Raw genomic sequence first — 10,551 nt, forward strand, 5'->3', positions numbered from 1 at the left:
AGTATTCTGGCCTAGAGAATCCCACAGACTGTATAGTCCATGGGATCACAAAGAGCTGGACAGGACTGAGTGACTTTCGCTTTTCATTTTCCTTCTGGGAGATAGTGGAGGACAGTGGAGTCTGGTGTGTTGCAGCCCAAGGGGTCACAAATAATTGGACACAACCAAGTGACTGAACAACAACAAGGAAAAGATTAGGGGCATCTCTCCTCAATTCCAAGAGAGAAGCCTGTCTTCAGGAGGCGGTGCCCACCCTACCCAGCCCCTCAGTCTGAAACCACTGCTTTAAACACCCATCAGCATGGTCTGGTCCTTTTCTGTCTTGCAGAAGGTAAACAGTTTTGCAAAAGGAAGCTTCTGTGAGGGTCCCAGGCTGCCTAAGGACCTGTGCACATCCGTCTGTCTCACTCCTCCAGCTCCTCACAGGTGACATTCCTGAGCTTCTTAACTGGATGCTGGATGCCCTGTCTGTCTGCAGAGAAGGTAGAAATCTGTGGGGCCTCTGTTACCCCAGCCATGCAACACAAGACACTCAGGGGTGATCTGACAGCAATCCCACCTCTCACATAGTATTTTTAATTATATGCAATGTACTTTTCAGATAGCCTAGTGATGTCTTTCAGATATCATAGTGTAAATTATTTGATAAAAATGCATGTTTCAGGATTGTCAAACAGCTTCAGGTAATGACTTAGAGAATGTTCTTTTCCCCCATTTTTTCTCACTTCCATTAGCCAGGCTTTTCTCCAGTTTTGATTTCTAACTTAAAACTTCAGCTGGAACCTGCTTTGTGAGGTTGATAGCTATGAAACCACTGACAGCATGACTGATTTATCAGGGGGAGTCTTGCTGTTCTGTGAGAATGCAGCTCAGTGGCCCAGAAGATGCTGTCCTCTGCAGGTTCAACAGACCCCTGTGCTGAGGATCTGGCTCCTCAAACTTCTTCCTATTGATGGGCACATCTAGAGGATTCACACACACACACAGACACACACACACACTGCTCTGTCTCCTAGTCCTCCCACTGTCTCCAGTGACCACAGTTAGTCCCCACAGTTTTAGACTTGTTTGAAATAAAACATACTTTGCTTCTTGACTTAATGACCAATTTCCTAAAGTAATGATTCCTAGTGAATTCCAGTGGTTCTATCCAGCCGAAAGGTTTCATAGTCTCTCCTGGTTTTCTGAGTGTTAACCATTCGGTATCTCATTTCTCACTTGATGGCATAGGGTCCACCTCCCTGCACGCTTATCTGTCTTAGCTTTGACTGCATGTCACAGGAGCTGGTTGGGTCACAAAGAATCTGGGGCCTCCGACCTACTCAAGGTCTTGTAGCTGAGTGGGGCTCATAGTTGCTGAATCAGATTGAGAACATACAGACAGTGACCAGCTGAACAAAGAGACACAAGCTACCCACATGGTGTTAGAAGTCAGCTCCCTCAGCTTCCAAGCTCCCACCTTGAAGAAGGGAAAATCTCAGTCATTTTGATTGAAGGTACAGTTACCACTCACATACACTAAGGAAGCAAAGTCATGAGATTTATTCCTTCACAGATGCCAGAATTGGAATGAGGTCACTAATTTTTGTAGGACTCAATTGTTACTCAGTTGCTAAGTTGTGTTTGACATTGTGACCCCATGAACTACAGCACGCCAGGCTTCCCTGTCCTTCACCATCTCCATTGATTCAGGGATGTCATCCAACTATCTCATCCTCTGTTTCCCCCTTCTCCTCCTGCCTTCAATCTTTCCCAGCATCAGGGTCTATTTCAATGAGTTGGCTCCTCGAAGCAAGTGGCCTAAGTATTGGAGTTTCAGCATCAGTCCTTCCAATGAATATATAGGGTTGATTTCCTTTAGGATGGACTGGTTTGTATCTCTCAGTTTCCTGTCTCTCTCAGCTTTTGTGTCTCTCACACCTCCTGTTTCTCCCAGCTTCATTATCTTGCCACTTTCTGTGTCTCAACACCTCTTGGGTCTCTCAGCTTCCTGTGTCTCTCACCACAGCCTGTGTCTTTCACACCTCCTATGTCTCTCAGCTTCCTGTGTCTCTCAGCTTCCTGTGTCTCTCACCACTTCCTGTGTCTCCCAGCTTCCTGTGTCTCTCACTACTTCCTGTGTCTCACACCTCTTATCTCTCCCAGCTTCCTGTGTCTCTCACCACTTCCTGTGTCTCCCAGCTTCATGTCTCTCACCACTTCCTGTGTCTCTCACACCTCCTATCTCTCCCAGCTTCCTGTGTCTCTCAGCTTCCTGTGTCTCTCACTACTTCCTGTGTCTCTCACACCTCCTATCTCTCCCAGCTTCCTGTATCTCTCACCACCTCCTGTGTCTCCCAGCTTCATGTCTCTCACCACTTCCTGTGTCTCTCACACCTCCTGTCTCTCCCAGCGTCTTGTGTCTCACACCACTTCCTGTGTCTCCCAGCTTCCTGTGTCTCTCACCACTTCCTGTGTCTCCCGGCTTCATGTCTCTCACCACTTCCTGTGTCTCTCACACCTCCTGTCTCTCCCAGCTTCCTGTGTCTCTCACCACTTCCTGTGTCTCCCAGCTTCCTGTGTCTCTCACACCTCCTGTCTCTCCCAGCTTCCTGTGTCTCCCATCTAGTGAGTGGAAAGCCCATGGATTCCAGCCGTGCGTCTGCCCCAGCTTCGCCCCAGCCTCCCCGTCAGCAGTTTCTGGTTCACATCAGGCACCTCCACAGAACCCACTCCCTCTGTCCCCTGACTCCTGCCCCCTTGTTTCCTGTGCTGTCCAAGAATTTCAGGACGGTGCCCAAATGCCTGACTGCTTGCAGTACAGAACCTTCACCCATGATACATTTTGAAGTTTTAAAAATCATGGAGAGAGCTGTCATCTTGTGACCCCGCATGTGTGCACCTAACCTCAGCTGGTCTGCCCGAGACCACCTGAGCGCCAATCCTAGTCCCCCGCACAGTCCCATTTCCGCTCCATGATGAAAGAAACTATCATGAACCAGGAGAAACTCGCCAAACTGCAGGCACAAGTGCGCACTGGTGGGAAAGAAACTGCTCACAGAAAGAAGGTAGTTCGTAGAACAGCCACAGCAGATGACAAAAAACTTCAGTTCTCTTTAAAGAAGTTAGGGGTAAACAGTATCTCTGGCATTGAAGAGGTGAATATGTTCACAAATCAAGGAACAGTGATCCACTTTAACAACCCTAAAGCTCAGGCATCTCTGGCAGCAAACACTTTCACCATATTACAGGCCACGCTGAGACAAAGCAACTGACCGAAATGCTCCCCAGCATCTTAAACCAGCTTGGTGCCGACAGTCTGACCAGTTTAAGGAGACTGGCTGAAGCTCTGCCCAGACAGTCCGTGGATGGAAAAGCACCACTTGCTACTGGAGACAAGGATGATGATGAAGTTCCAGGTCTTGTGGAGAATTTTGATGAGTCTTCCAAGAATGAAGCAAACTGAATTGAGTTAACTTCTGAAGAAGATAAATCTTGAAGAGGTTACTGGGAGCTGCTATTTTATGTTATGACTGCTTTTTAAAATTTTGTTTATGGATCTGATAAAATCTAGACCTCTAATGTTTATAAGCCTAAGCCCCTGGACACTGCAGCTCTTCTCAGTTTTTACTTATATACAATTCATTCTTTGCAGCTAATGAAGCTGGAGAAGCCTAAGAATAAAGTTTGAGACAAAGATAAAATTCTTTGCCTAGTAAAAAAAATAAATAAAAATAAAAATCATGGAGAAAGATCAACTTCAAATTTCTCATAGATGCAGTGAACTGTCATCAGAGAAACACATTCTACCAGCGATGAGAGAAAAAACGAACAGAGTGCTTACCCAATCCATTTTCAGATGTGGAATCAATACAACCCCCTAGCATTGTTTCCAGGTTACCTTTAAGATGGTGGCGCGGGAAGGCCCTGTGAACACTAATGCATGCAAATAATTCAGCATTTAACTACAGCATGAGGATTTTCTCAAAGAAGAAACATATACACACACTTTCTGATTAGTTCTCCAATTTATCATCATATTCTCTTAAACTCTGGGGTGTTGCATTTTAGGGTCCTATTAAATAAATCAAAAGAGCATATTATCTGAAATTAGGAGCCAGACAGGATAGCAGCTAAAATTAATTCACCATAGTAATCTCCTCCTAAGACAAACTCCCCTGGGGGAAAACATTATATGCCCATTTCCATGGGCAGAGGTTTAAATATATCTCTCCTATTAACTTTACATGCCTAAATCCCTGCACATTAAAATAAAAATGTATCTCTCCTCTCAGAAGAGAAAACTGGAAGTCTGCACTGCCCTCTAAATGAGTCCAATTAAATGTAATCAAGTTATACATCTATGCTTTAGAACCATATGGGACATTTGACAGAGAAAACAGGCCTAAATATACATGTGCCCAGGTACATTTCCAAGCAGCTCAACCCAACCCTTGCCTCGTCAGTGAAAGGAAACCCAAACTGAGAGCTATTGACATGACCCCATGCGTGCAAAAATCCAGCCATCCTACACCCTTCATCCTGAAGCTACACGTGCAAAAATAATAACTGTGTGCAACAGAAGAGTTGTTCAACCACCGGTAACCCAAACTCCATTTCATCTCATCTCCATTGGGTCTGGGGTGGGGGGCACCGAGTGGGGGGTGGGGTTAGTTGGAGATAAGGCGATAGGGGGCTAGAAGCCCTCCTTGGATTTCAAACGGGTCAACTTGTCAAAGCTTTATGTGGGAGCCAATTACATTAATTTTCCACAGCCGCCAAATACATATTTCATTTCCATCTCCCACAAGAGATGGGGTCCAGGGATCCTGTTTCGCAAGGCTCTTATCACTAAGTAACATTCATACCCCCAAAGGAACCCTTGGCAGCCGGTGGCCCAGGCTGCCTGGTGTTGCCGTGGAGCCGCTCGGAGCCGCACACGCTCGGGGACAATGGGCCGCCACGACGGCCGCATTGTCAATAAATTTCAATTACACTAATTGCCAAGAGTTCAATGAGTGCACTTTGAAGAGGGGGAGAAAGGAATATAAAAAAAAAGGGAGCTTATGCCTCGTAGGGCTAAAGAAAAGGAAGTAATAAATAGTCTGTGTTTTCTAATGGGGGCATTCAAGTATTTTTCAACATGGCTTAACCAGATTTTACAAGCTGTTCCAGCTTCAGGGATCCTGTTTTACATTTCTTTGTTACTATCTCCAAACAACATATACAGACACTCAATTATGTGGTGTTATATTTCAGGGGAGATTTAATTTCTAAGTAGTTTTTTTTTTTTTTAAACACGTCCATCTGCTCTGTTTGGATGAATACTGTGCTGAGTGAATTTAGGAAGGACAATTTATGAATGGACAGGACTGCTTTAAAAAACGAACTCAGAGGATGCTCTTGATTCCAGGTGGAGCGTACCTGTTCTATACCTTCAAAGAATGGATGGCATTTCAAAGGGGGCATCTGAGGACCATGTGTAAATGTCGCTGAGGACCATGTATAGGTGTGGCTGGGGCCCGTGACATCTTTATAAGGTGGATGGGTCTTGACCGTTTCTTTTAGAATTGGATAGGTCATCATCACAGACACTCATTTCAGTCTTCACAAAGAAAAGACAGAATAAGAAGCAAGAAAGACATTGGGTGGCTCCCAAGCCTGCTGGGTACCAGGGCAGCAGCTGGTCATGCAGCTTTGGACCTCGGGTACAGAAGAGACCCGCTCCCGCGAGGCTGACCTAGACCCTGGGTGTGCCCCTGTAGCTGGCGCCCTGTGCTGAGACCCGGCTGGGCAGGGTGGGAGGGAGCCCAGGAGGCTAAGCAGACCACACACCTGCTAGTGGCTCCCATACTGGCATTGAAAGGATGGCATTAGGCTTCCTTCCACTGAAGGTGCCCTTTATCAGAGCTGGTTACAGCAGAGAGAGCATGGGCCCGTAGTCAACTGGCTGGAACCACAGCACCAGCCTGCACGGGCTGCTGGTTCGTTTGTGAAATGCAGACAATAGCGAACTCTTCCCTTAGCCACCATGCTAAGCTCTTTCTTCATTTTCACTCATCAAACCTGAACAGAGAAATGGGCTCTTGGTGAAGTTATTGTGCCTCAGCGCTACTTTTAATTCATAGCATTGCCTCTTGTGAGGATGTTTTTATTTTAAATGGTATTGCTTACCTTGGAGCTCAGTCGGTAAAGAATCTACCTGCAGTGCAGGAGACCTGAGTTTGATCCCTGGGTTGGGAAGATCCCCTGGCAAAGGAAATGGTGACCCACTCCAGTACCCTTGCCTGGAAAATCCCATGGACAGAGGAGCCTGGTGGGCTGCAGTCCATGGGGTTGCAAAGAGTTGGGCACTACTGAGTGACTAACACTTACTTACTTACTTCTGCTTATTGAATGGAAAGCTTTGTGCTCGGTAAAGGGGGTTAAGCCTCGAGGAGCAGATGGGGAAATTGCAGAAGCTTGATCTCTGGAAATTCGGTGCTAACTACACCCTGGGAGGATTAACAACAAGATCGAACTCGTATCAGCATGGCACTTCCAAGCACGGCTGGAAGAGGCAGGTGCGGGGCTGTCCCCAGTGCAGGACTCTGTGTCCTGGTGAACAGAACAGTCAGCAGGTCAGTGCATGGGTTTGTGAACACCTCACACCGACGAGCTGTCTCTATCAAGGTGAGCAAGGTCAGGCTCCCATGTGCCTTTAGCTGGTGTGTGTGTGGTTGCACAGAGCATCCTCTCAGCCCTCCGAGATCCTTTGTCCAGGAAGGGTCACCACTGAGGTTCAACAATTTTTTAAAGGAGAAGAACAGAATGGAATGCGAAGGTGAGAAAGGAATGTTTAGGACCATGAGACTCTTTGATCTTCTGTGTCTGGAACAAAGATCAGAGGATATTGGTGTGTGTGTGTGTGTGTGTGTACGCATACTCCAGCATATGCATGTGGATAACAGACGTCCAATGTTATATTCTACAGGCATGTAAAAAACTCATACAAAAAAGTTTGAAAAAAGAAATGAGGCAATTTGGAAAATATGTTCAAATGAGAGGCACCTTATTCCTGCAAAGTTTATTTCTCTTAATCTGGAAGCTTCTGCTGCTCTGGGGGTTGGGCAGGAGGTGAGATCTTTGACCGAAAACTGCAATTTTCTTTTGGGAGAGGTCTGGTTCCCCCAAATTCCATGGCTGCTGCATTACAGTCGATCTCAGATGGCCCTGGAACTAGCAATGTCTTGCTGGTGTTCACAGACGGAGTCTTAGATATTAGGTGAATGAAAGATCTTGTCATTTGTTTATATATTTGAGATGAGCTCAAACACATTTATCCAAATAGTCTCCTTAAGAAAGAATACACACAAGTCCCTTTGAGGGAACATGGGGAAAATAATTAATGTTTGCATTTGAGCGATGGATGAAAGGAAATGGAGATTGATTATTAGAAATCCAGAGTTAAGTGCAAACTTCCAGGTGACTTAAAGTTAGCTTTCAAGTGGTGATTAATAAGATAAGAGGGGAAAGATGTTTGCATCGGGGGCACATGAATGGGAAGTTGGGTACAGTGTGTGTAGCTAAGTTAGCTACAGTGAGGAGGCTGTGTGTGCCTTCAAGAGACACTTTCTACAGGGCTTCCCTGGTGGTCCAGCGGTAAAGAATCCACCTACCAATGCATGGGACACAGGTTCCATCCCTGGTGGGGGAAGATCCCACAGGCCACAGAGCAACTAAACCCATGCCCCGTGACTACTGAGCCCATGTGCCTGGATCCCGTGTTCTGCAAAGAGAGAAGACACTGCAGGGAGAATCCCACGCACCGCAAGTGGAAAATAGCCCCCACTCACTGCAATGTGAGAAAGCCCACACGCAGCAATGAAGAGCCAGTGCAGCCAAAACTGACGAAGACAGACACTTCATACAATTTAGGAAATCAGTGGAAATTAAGTAAAGCAATCTTGCTGGGCCCAGAGCAAAGGAACCCACTCAAGTGAGGAAAGCAAGGAAAGTATGAACTAATGTAAAAAAACAGAATGTGGGGAAGGAGAGTTAGGGCCAAGCTGTAAAAAGTTACTTCAATTCAAAATGTGCAGATTTGTGTTTAAGGAGGCTGCATTGACATTTAGGAATGTTATTCATTTGTACAAGTTGAGCTTTCATCAGTATTTTCTCCTAGCACAGAGCTTGCTTGTTTGTTTAATTGCTTATTTAATGTAGCATTTGTTGGCTTCTTCAGCTATCAAGTAACAGGGCATTTAGATCAATAGCCTAGAGAAATCCATGAGATAAGATGAAAAAGCACCACCACAGCCCTTGAAAAGTGGGCAATATTAATTTCACTCAAAAAGCCCCATGCTTTACTCAGGAAGCAGAATGGACCCTCGGGAACATTTACCCACAGGCATTAAGCCATGACAGTTAGGAATATTGCTGCCTTGGCCTTCAGGAAGGTTAAATGCATCCTGAGAAGTGCCGTCTTCTGTTATTTCAAGACAAACAGCAAGTACAAATTATTGTTTTCCCAATCTTGACCTTGTCTCATTTTAGAGAAAGCCGTCTCCCTGCTTCTCCCCAAGTTTGCAGTGATTATATTGTCATTGTCATCGTTGTCTCATGATAACAAGGTTGACAGTCGTGATGACAGTCTTACCAGGTGATGCTCACTGAGACCTTCCTGTGGGCCAGTTTGGGCTAAGCATTTTTGTGTGCATGATCCCATTCAGTGTTCTGAAATATCCCACAGGGCAGTGGTCCCCAACATTTTTGGCACCAGAGACTAATTTCGTGGAAGACAATTTCTCCATGGACCAGAGGTGGGGAGGATGGTTTGGGGATGATTCAATCTTATTACGTTTATTGAGCGCTTTCTTGTTGCTATTCAGTCGCTCAGTTGTGTCCGACTCTTTGCGACCCCATGGCCTGTAGCCCACCAGGATCCTCTGTCCATGGGATTCTCCAGGCAAGAATACTGGAGTGGGTTGCCATGCCCTCCTCCAGGGGATCTTCCCGACCCAGGAGTGGGACCAGTGTCTTTCATGTTTCCTACATTGGCAGGCGGATTCTTTACCACTAGTGCCACCTGGGAAGTAGATATTACTACTGATCATATTTTACAGGAAGTACAAACTCAGAGATGTAACCCCCCAGTGAAAACATGACTAGTGTGTGGTGAAGCCGGATTCTGTACCCAGTCCCCCATCTGCCCAAACCTGGCATGCCCACCACTCAATACTGAGGACCCTCCATTCTTTGGGGTCGTGTGGCCCTCAATGTCAGGCAAAGTGATCCTGCTGCCGGTGAGGGTAGGGGCAAAACAAACATCTCTCTCTGTGGAGGCTCATTATTAACTCCAGCAAGGCTGGGCTGATGGCTCCAACATGGGTTTTTAATGCAACAGCCCAGAATGGACAAGGGGACCAGACTCTGCCAGCTGAGTCCAGGCTCCCCATCCTCCCAAGGGTGCCCCCTTCACTGGCCTGGGGCTCCCAGGACCCCCTGAGACCCTAATACAGTCTCTGTGGCTGAACCAGGTCATGTGCTTCATGGGACCACTTGATGGTGGCCTGAATTGCCTGATTAATTTAGTCTGCTTCTTTTCTACTGGAGAATCGTCAATGTGTGCGATAGAGACAGGTGCTAAGACACAGTTGCTGAATGTGAGAGCAGGGGATGACTGCCGCGGGAGCGCATGTGAGAAGCCGGCATTCAGGGTTCCAGGACGCCTGACCCTGGAGTCCCCTTACCACCTCAAGCCCCAGGCAGACACAGCTGTGATCCTGCGGGCAGAAATTCATGACTTTATACAAGGCAGATTTTTACTTCCATTTTACAGGGGGAAAAAAATAATAACCTTAAGTGTCAGCCTTATCCTATGATCTAATCTCTTGTCCCACTCTAGCATTTTCTCCATACAGCTCTTAAGATGTCTGTTAATCAGGTTGAAAGGACAAGAGAACTCTCTGCTGGCCTCAGTCTCTCAGCACGAAGACTGGCTTGCACTAGGTGGCCCTGTTCTCACTGAGTAGTCCACCGACACCCAGTCTGTCTTCCATGGGTCTCTCTAACCCGTCCGCTTCTCTCTCCATCACCATCACCACTGCCAGAACACCCCTGCCCGCCCTGATGGCATGCAGAGATGGGGTACCCTACAGTCTCCAGCCCTTTTGTTCCTCCATGCCGTCTCCAGCCTCAGCGGCTCATCTTTGCAGCTCCTCAGTGATGTAGTGCTTTTTTCTCTCTTAAATGGGGAATGAGGATTCTTTACATTATAACCTTTAAAATGAAGAATTCTTTTAAGCTTTAAGTTGAATTGTATTAGTATTTGCATCCCTTTTAACCTTTAGACTTTTTTTTTCCTGCAACTTTCCCTAAATGCTCCAGGTGTTTTTAAACTCAGAGAAGCAAGGACGCCAGCACACAGGCTAAATAAACTCAGACGGGTGATGTATTGAACCTAGCAGGAGCCCCTCATTCATCTTTGAGGTGTAGCTGGAGCATCAGTAATTCCAAAACGCATTGCATTAAAATAAAAAGCCCCTGATGGCAACCAAGGGTGATTTTTTGTTTCCTGTCATCATCCATTTG

The 10,551-nt window shown here is 46.4% G+C and overlaps 1 pseudogene; it reads left to right on the plus strand.

Annotated features, from left to right (window-relative positions):
- The first annotated feature begins 1,314 nt into the window (after positions 1–1,314).
- Positions 1,315–3,664, plus strand: LOC110133947 (transcription factor BTF3 pseudogene; annotated as a pseudogene).
- Positions 3,665–10,551: the final 6,887 nt, after the last annotated feature.

This window comes from Odocoileus virginianus, chromosome 14 (genome assembly GCF_023699985.2).
Source record: "Odocoileus virginianus isolate 20LAN1187 ecotype Illinois chromosome 14, Ovbor_1.2, whole genome shotgun sequence".
Classification (NCBI taxonomy): domain Eukaryota; kingdom Metazoa; phylum Chordata; class Mammalia; order Artiodactyla; family Cervidae; genus Odocoileus; species Odocoileus virginianus.